Consider the following 7,890-nt stretch of genomic DNA (forward strand, 5'->3'; position numbering starts at 1 on the left):
CCCTTACTTCCGGTGTCCACCACCGGGTTCGGGGATTGCCACCACGACAGGCACCGGAGACCTTACGGCCACAGCTCCGAATGGCCGCATCGACAATGGAGGTGGAGAATATGGTCCACTCGGACTCAGTATCTCCAGCCTCCCCTGGGATCTGGTCAAAGCTCTGCCGGAGGCGGGAGTTGAAGATCTCTCTGACAGGGGATTCTGCTAAACGTTCCCAACAGACCCTCACAATACGTTTGGGTCTGCCGAGTCTGTCCAGCTTCCTCCCCCGCCATCGGATCCAGCTCACCACCAGGTGGTGATCAGTTGACAGCTCCGCCCCTCTCTTCACCCGAGTGTCCAAGACATACGGCCGGAGGTCAGATGAAACAACCACAAAGTTGATCATCGACCTCCGGCCTAGGGGGTCCTGGTTCCATGTGCACTGATGGACACCCTTATGCTTGAACATGGTGTTCGTTATGGACAAACTGTGGCTAGCACAGAAGTCCAATAACAAAACACCACTCGGACAGACCGTTCCTCCCAATCACGCCCCTCCAGGTATCACTGTCGCTGCCCACATGAGCATTGAAGTCCCCCAGCAGAACAACGGAGTCCCCAGTCGGGGCATTTCCCAGCACCCCTCCCAGGGACTCTAAGAAGGTCGGGTACTCTACACTGCCATTTGGCCCGTAGGCACAAACGGCAGTGAGAGACCTATCCCCGACCCGAAGGCGCAGGGAAGCGACCCTCTCGTTCACCGGGGTAAACTCCAACACATGGCGACTAAGCTGGGGAGCTATGAGCAAGCCCACACCAGCCCGCCGCCTCTCACCGTGGGCAACTCCAGAGTAGTAGAGGGTCCAGCCTCTCTCGAGGAGTAAGATTCCAGAGCCCAAGCTGTGCGTGGAGGTGAGCCTGACTATAGCCGGTACCTCTCAACCTCCTGCACAAGCTGGGGCTCCTTCCCCACCAGCGAGGTCACATTCCATGTCCCCAGGGCTAGGGGTAAACTAAAGAATCGATGTGAAAAATCATTTTATCCAGGTCTTATTGTTTAAAATGGAGGGTTTATGTAGTTAATTTAATGTGGCTACCTGAACCGGGACCCAATGGGGCGCCCTTTGTAAAAATAGCACTTACACTAGTTTTCTCACATTTAGCTGAATGTGACAAAGTCTAAATGTAAATGTTATATGTAAATGTTAAATGTAAATATAAATGTAAATGTTAAATGTAAATATAAATGTAAATGTTAAATGTCTCGCCAAGTGTAAAAATGAATATTTAGTGATGACTCAAAGACCTCAAACATAGCCCCGCCCACACCTGACTCTGGGTTTGAGGTCTTTGAGTCAGCATCACTGATTCGAGTTCAGCATCATGGGCGGGGCTGTGTGCTGCGCTGTAATAGGGAAAGGCTGTGGAGCTAAATATTCAATTTTACACTTGGCGAGACATTTACATTTATATTTAACATTTACATTTACCATTTAGACTTTGTCACATTTAGCTGAATGTGAGAAAACTTGTCACATTCAACTAAATGTGAGAAAACTAGTGTAAGTGCTATTTTTACAAACGGCGCCCCATAGGACCCTTCATTACCGAAAGGTTCTGGACAGGTTCAAACAGGAATTTAGAAGTTGTGTTCAGGTCCGGTTCGAATACGTAGGTCAAACCTTAGGCTAAACTGGAGCTGTTATGGTGAGCACTCGCGGAAGTTGGACCCAGATGGCAAGGTGTGATACTGATCACAAACTTTATTGCATTGAGAAAACAAGTTATGGAGACAAGAGTCGACATGCTGGTAATGTCCGCCAGAGGAGGAAGATACCGAGGGGGCCGCAGGTGGCGATGCCAGGCAGATGAGGAAACGAAGATACATGGAGACAGGTGAGTGCCGCCGGCGAACTCAGGTGGGGTTGAGCGGAGATGGCTGGGTTCGAGGAAGATGGAGAGGAGAGATAACCGGCAGTGCAGATCGCTGGAGTAATGATGGGAAACCGAGGAGTACAGGCAGAAGAGTGATACTCGAAGTTTCACAGAGTGAGCATAGCTTCTCGTATAACGAAGCCGAAGGATGAGAAGGAACTCCTCAACGTACTGGCAAGGAGTGAGCGTGCACCAGCGTCTTAAGTACTGGCATTGGTGATAAGTAACCTGCCTCAGCTGTGTGGCACCTCGGAAGCTGCTGATAAGATGATGCCCCCCAGGTGCACGCACTGCGGGAGCCAGGACCTGTAACAGAGAATTAGAAGAGAAAGAGAAAGAGAGGCGCCGGTGGCAGAGAGCAAACCTGATAGAAGCACTCAAATGTCTGCTTCATTTAATGATAAGGGAGAAAACACTGTAAAAACTTATCTACGTCGGCTTCGGGTCGGTTTCGGTCAGTTTGGACATGAATATTCCACCCGTTCCATGCTCTAACCTACATTTAAAGGCCACTATGTGGAGAAACGGGTGTAATGCAATGTATTGCATAATCACAGCATCACAGTAAAGCTAAGTCTGGTGAATTTCTTCTTTTTTGTCAACAAATAAACAACTCATTAAAATTGCTATGTAAAAACTAGGATAAACAATAAACTGATGGTTCTAACAAATATTTTCCATGCAGCCCTGGCTGACGTGTTAGGTCATTACAGTCAACACATTGGCGCTGTAGTTTATTTGGAGGCAACCCCACAACCACCACAGCACCGGGCCCTGCTGTTTTAGAAATTAATTTAGCCTTGTTAAAAATGAAAGTACAGTGGGTACGGAAAGTATTCAGACCCCCTTAAATTTTTCACTCTTTGTTATATTGCAGCCATATGCTAAAATCATTTAAGTTCATTTTTTTCCTCATTAATGTACACACAGCACCCCATATTGACAGAAAAACACAGAATTTTTGACATTTTTGCAGATTTATTAAAAAAGAAAAACTGAAATATCACATGGTCATAAGTATTCAGACCCTTCGCTGTGACACTCATATATTTAACTTAGGTGCTGTCCATTTCTTCTGATCATCCCTGAGATGGTTCTACACCTTCATTTGAGTCCAGCTGTGTTTGATTATACTGATTGGACATGATTAGGAAAGCCACACACCTGTCTAAGACCCTACAGCTCACAGTGCATGTCAGAGCAAATGAAAATCATGAGGTCAAAGGAATTGCCTGAAGAGCTCAGAGACTGAATTGTGGCAAGGCACAGATCTGGCCAAGGTTACAAAAAAATTTCTGCTGCACTTAAGGTTCCCAAGAGCACAGTGGCCTCCATAATCCTTAAATGGAAGACGTTTGGGACGACCAGAACCCTTCCTAGAGCTGGTTCAGCAGGTCACGCAACATCATCTCCAGCAGTTGTTAACCAGCAGGCCATCCGGGTGACTGCTGGACAGAAGGCGGCCATTCTGGCTCAGGTAAATGTGAGGAACTTGTCTCAGGTCAGCATTTTACTGTGGCCCCTACAAAGTCTGGTGCTAATAGTAGCCATTGTTGTTACACATGTAGTTACATTTGTGCCCCTTTACTAACAGCCTGGTTTTGATCCAATTAAGAACTACAAGCGCTGTCTTATACTAACTCACCGGTCTTTGGAGTAATGATACCCAAGGATCCAGCAGAAAGATCGGTACAGTTGGAAGATGTTTGCATTTAAACGCCTTCTTTGGTTTTGGCAAACACTTTTATCACTGCTGGGGACCACTAACAGTCCTGTTTCCTTCTCTCATTGAATTTTTTATTATTATTATTATTATTATTATTATTTTAATCCTTAACCTCATTCTTACTTGCTGTTGTAGATTATTTATGTCTGGTAAGCTCTTGTTGTGGAAAACCTATCTTTTAAAGCCCAGTGAGTGTAAAATAAATACTTAACATCAATTCTGAAAGTTATCACATATTTATTCCTGCAGGAAGGAGTGTTCTCTGAACAGAGTGTCTAAACCAGTCTGTTGCAAAGAAGCTCAATGAACAGAATGTGACCACCCTTCTTATACTTGGCATACAATAACAGAAAACAGATGCTCAAACAGATAAAGGAAACAGGATACAGGTTAAAACAGAATACAAGTTATCTAGTTCAGCAGTCACACAAAGGCATGCTTATCAGTATAAACATGCTGACTCATGCTGATACAGTCAGCTGAATTTGTCACAAGCACACAAATAACTGTATAGAATAGCAACAGTTAATACTATAAAAGGATACTAATATAAATTCCCTTTAAGAGTTTGTTTGCTTGTTGATGCACCACATCTCTCTAGATAAATAAGTAAACTGACATTTTGAGATTAGGTGTTTTGTAATGTCTTAAGATATCACTGTGTAGGTGTGTCTGTGTATGTGTGTGGTGGTTATTGTTGGTTGTGTGCTTGCGTAGATATTAATAAATTTGACTTTATTATGCTCCTGACAGGCTGTGTTTACATGTTTTTGTCCCTTTTGTTGTTAGTGAAGTTGGATGTTGTCGTTTCCACTGCTGATGATAATGGAAAAATAAAAAGTCAGTAAACACTTTATTTTTCCTCTCCTCCCTTGTCCCACTCTCCTCCCCTCAACCATCCTCCCACGTCCCACTAACTTGCCTCCTCTCTCTACTGAGCTTGGGGTGGCTATGGCATTTATTACCTTAATGATATAAAGAGCTATTCAAGACATCAGCCTTTCATATCTTTGCTCCTCAAACTCTCAGCAGCAGTCAGCATTTGTTGCACATGCGTGATTACTGAAATTCAACTAAGACCTAAAGTTGGAGGTGAACTCAGGTCATTTTGCTTTCTTACACAGTGTGTGTGCATTTGTTCATTTGTAGATGCCGAGATTTTGCTAAATTGGAATTGGCTGCCTCAGCCTTCTTTGTTGCAGTTTTGTCCATTTACACTAAACTCAAAAAAGGCACAATTCTGCCCCTTAATGTAGCACTCCCCACCCTATACGGTGGATAATAGACCAGGAAGTGGGTATAGACTAGAATGGTAGGTAGGTAGGTACTTTATAGATCCCTCAATGAATGAAGGAGCTATAGGGTTAAAAATGGATTTGAAAGCAAAGTAGCACAGTTGAAGTGTGCTGGGTCTATAACCTGAAGGTCACTGGGACAAAACTGTCCACTGCCAATGGTATTTACAGTATACCTGCTATAGCTTTCTTTCCACAGATGGACAGGTCCTGGTTGCTTTTATTGATGAGGTCCCAATATCCTGCACTGTTGCTCCCTTCTGGACAGAACACATTATAGCTGCTTAGGGTTTTAAATGCCTCCTGTACACATTTTCTTTACTCTTTATGAGGAAACTCAAGGTCAAACTTCTTCCCTAGTTCAACCATATCAACCTGCCCTCTTAGACACTCAGGAAGAGGAGTCAGATGTCATGCGACAGTCTCAAAAACTCCTTAGGTCAGTATCAAAAGTTAAACATTTTCTTTAATTTGCTTATTTGGAGACACATTTTCATTACCTCGCATCTTGACTATTGCAACCGTAGGTGTAGTTTATGGTAGGGACCTTGGGGATATGTCCCTACCACTTTTCTGTTAACCTAAAATTGTCTCCACCACTATTTTGAAATTAACTGCATATTTGTATAATTTCCATCATCTCTACAAAACTTTAACTTCCTTTGTTCCCACCTACTTATGCAGCGATGCGATTGCTGGAGCACATTTTGGATGAAAACAGCACAGTGCTCAGGAGACAGCTCACCAGAGCAGCTGTCTGTCGCAGGTGCTACACCTTCTGTGCTTATAATGTCATGGAACCACTATAATAATAATAATAATAATAATAATGTCTAGGCCTTATGTGTAAATTGCCCTGAGATGATTTTTGTTGTGATTTGGCACTATACAAATAAAACTGAATTAAATTGAATGTATTTGGCCATTTCTTTCATGGCCTGGTATAAGCTATGCTTTGATTCTTCAAACCTCTTAAGCACTTTTCTGTGTTTTCGAGTCACAGTGGCCTGTGTCTGTCATTCCAGCTCTTTAATCAAATCAACAGGTTCAGCTGTGGTGGAATGAACTTTTAGCGTCAACCACCTGTGTTAGCAGTTGACACGTCCAGACAGGTGTCTCCTCCTCAGCTATGACCAACTCCAGATATTTACAAATTAGCAATAAAATGTGCTGGGACATTTTTCTACAAGCTTGTTTTACTAGTAGGAGGCAAGATATCAGGTATTATAGTTCAGAGAGGTGCACAGGACTAATATTCCATTCCTCCCAGTCATGTGACAAAACCCTCACTCATATTATTTCATATATTACAGTTCCCGCTGTGAAACAGGCACACAAACGAACACACCCTCTCACATTCTCTCAGAAAACCATGGTAGGATGTTGGCCTTTTTGCGCTATACAGTTATTGCTTATTACATCCAGAGCACACTGGGGCTGAGGAAATATTGAATTCAGGATTTGATGAGATAGGCTGTGACATGCTAGCTTTTAGCAGTGTACCAGCAGTTTGTGTGTTCGCCTTGGCTGGCTCTGCCTGGCCACTGGGAAAGGTCAATGCTAATGCTGGCTGGTTATTTCATATGTCTCACTCTATCTGTTTCACTTGCTCTTTCTCTCCTCCTCCATGTGAAGTTCTGAGTTGCTCATTTCCAAAGTTTTGTTTTATTTATACTCACACACAGTGGGTTTGTGTAAGAAAAAAAAAATCCAATAATAATTTCTCTTGCTTCCCAGGGAAATCAGAGGCCAGAGCTGCCCCAATGGATCTAATTTTGCTCAAGGGCACTTCAGCAGAGCCAGTGCTGACACAGCAGTCTGAACCCCACTCATCCATCTGAAGAGCCTCTCCAAACCATGGCTGTCCCAGTGTATTTAGGCAGATTAATTATTTTTCATATTCTGTTTTTCTCTCCTGCTAAGGTTAATGCGGATGATCAGGCTTTAGCACTGCACTGCAGCCTGGCTGCCTTGTCAGTGCATCCACAGAGGTCACAACTAATACACTGTGGTTAGCTCATATATTTCAGGCTGTGTTACGTGATTTATTTTTTCTTATAAACACTGGACTTACTGAACAAATTCATTATATACTGTGTCATTACTGAAGAGGAAAAATTGTATTCTCAGAATCACTAGATATAGCTGAACAGTATCTTCCCCATAGTAAAGTATAAAGTTTGAAGCAGATGGGCTGAGGTCAAGCACTACAAAGTTCAGTTTCAGTTCATTTTATTTGTATAGTGCAAATTCACAACAACAATCATCTCAGGGCAGTTTACATAATAAGGTCAAGACCTCACACTGTTGTAAAGAAATCCCAACAAATCCCCCTTGAGAAAGCATGTGGCAACAGTGGGGAGGAAAAACTCCCTTTAAAGCTGGGCACATACTTGACAACTGGCTAAAACCTTCTAAGACTGGACAGACCACACTTAACTACTGTTTTTAATGCTTAAGATCAGAATCATTACCTGGCACACACTGCATGATTTTATCTGCTGACTGACCCAGAATGAGTCTGACTCAATCCAAATGGGTACAATCAGTTGTCACATCCAAATATCATTCATAATAGGTGCAGCAGTTGTTAAGTGTGTGCCCACCTTAACGGAAGAAACCTCTTACAGACCCATGGTGGGCAGCCATCTGCCTCGACAGGTTGGGGTGAGAGTGTACCATTGAGATTTGATTTAAAAATACAGTTAAGATTATAAAGTCGAATGTAGCTAAATCCCACTTGCAAGTGATTTTATGATGAAAGTGATTTGTGATGACACAGTGTAACTATTTAAGATATTCACAAAAAGTATTCAGTCCTTTTCACTTTTTGCACACTTTGAGTGGAGTCCACCTGTGGCAAAGTTGAATTTACTGGACATAGTTTAGAAAGGCACACACCTGTGTATATAAGGTCCCATATTTCACAGTGTATGTCAGGATAAAAAC

Source organism: Monopterus albus, unplaced genomic scaffold, assembly GCF_001952655.1.
Source record: "Monopterus albus unplaced genomic scaffold, M_albus_1.0 scaffold35.1, whole genome shotgun sequence".
Taxonomy (NCBI): Eukaryota; Metazoa; Chordata; class Actinopteri; order Synbranchiformes; family Synbranchidae; genus Monopterus; species Monopterus albus.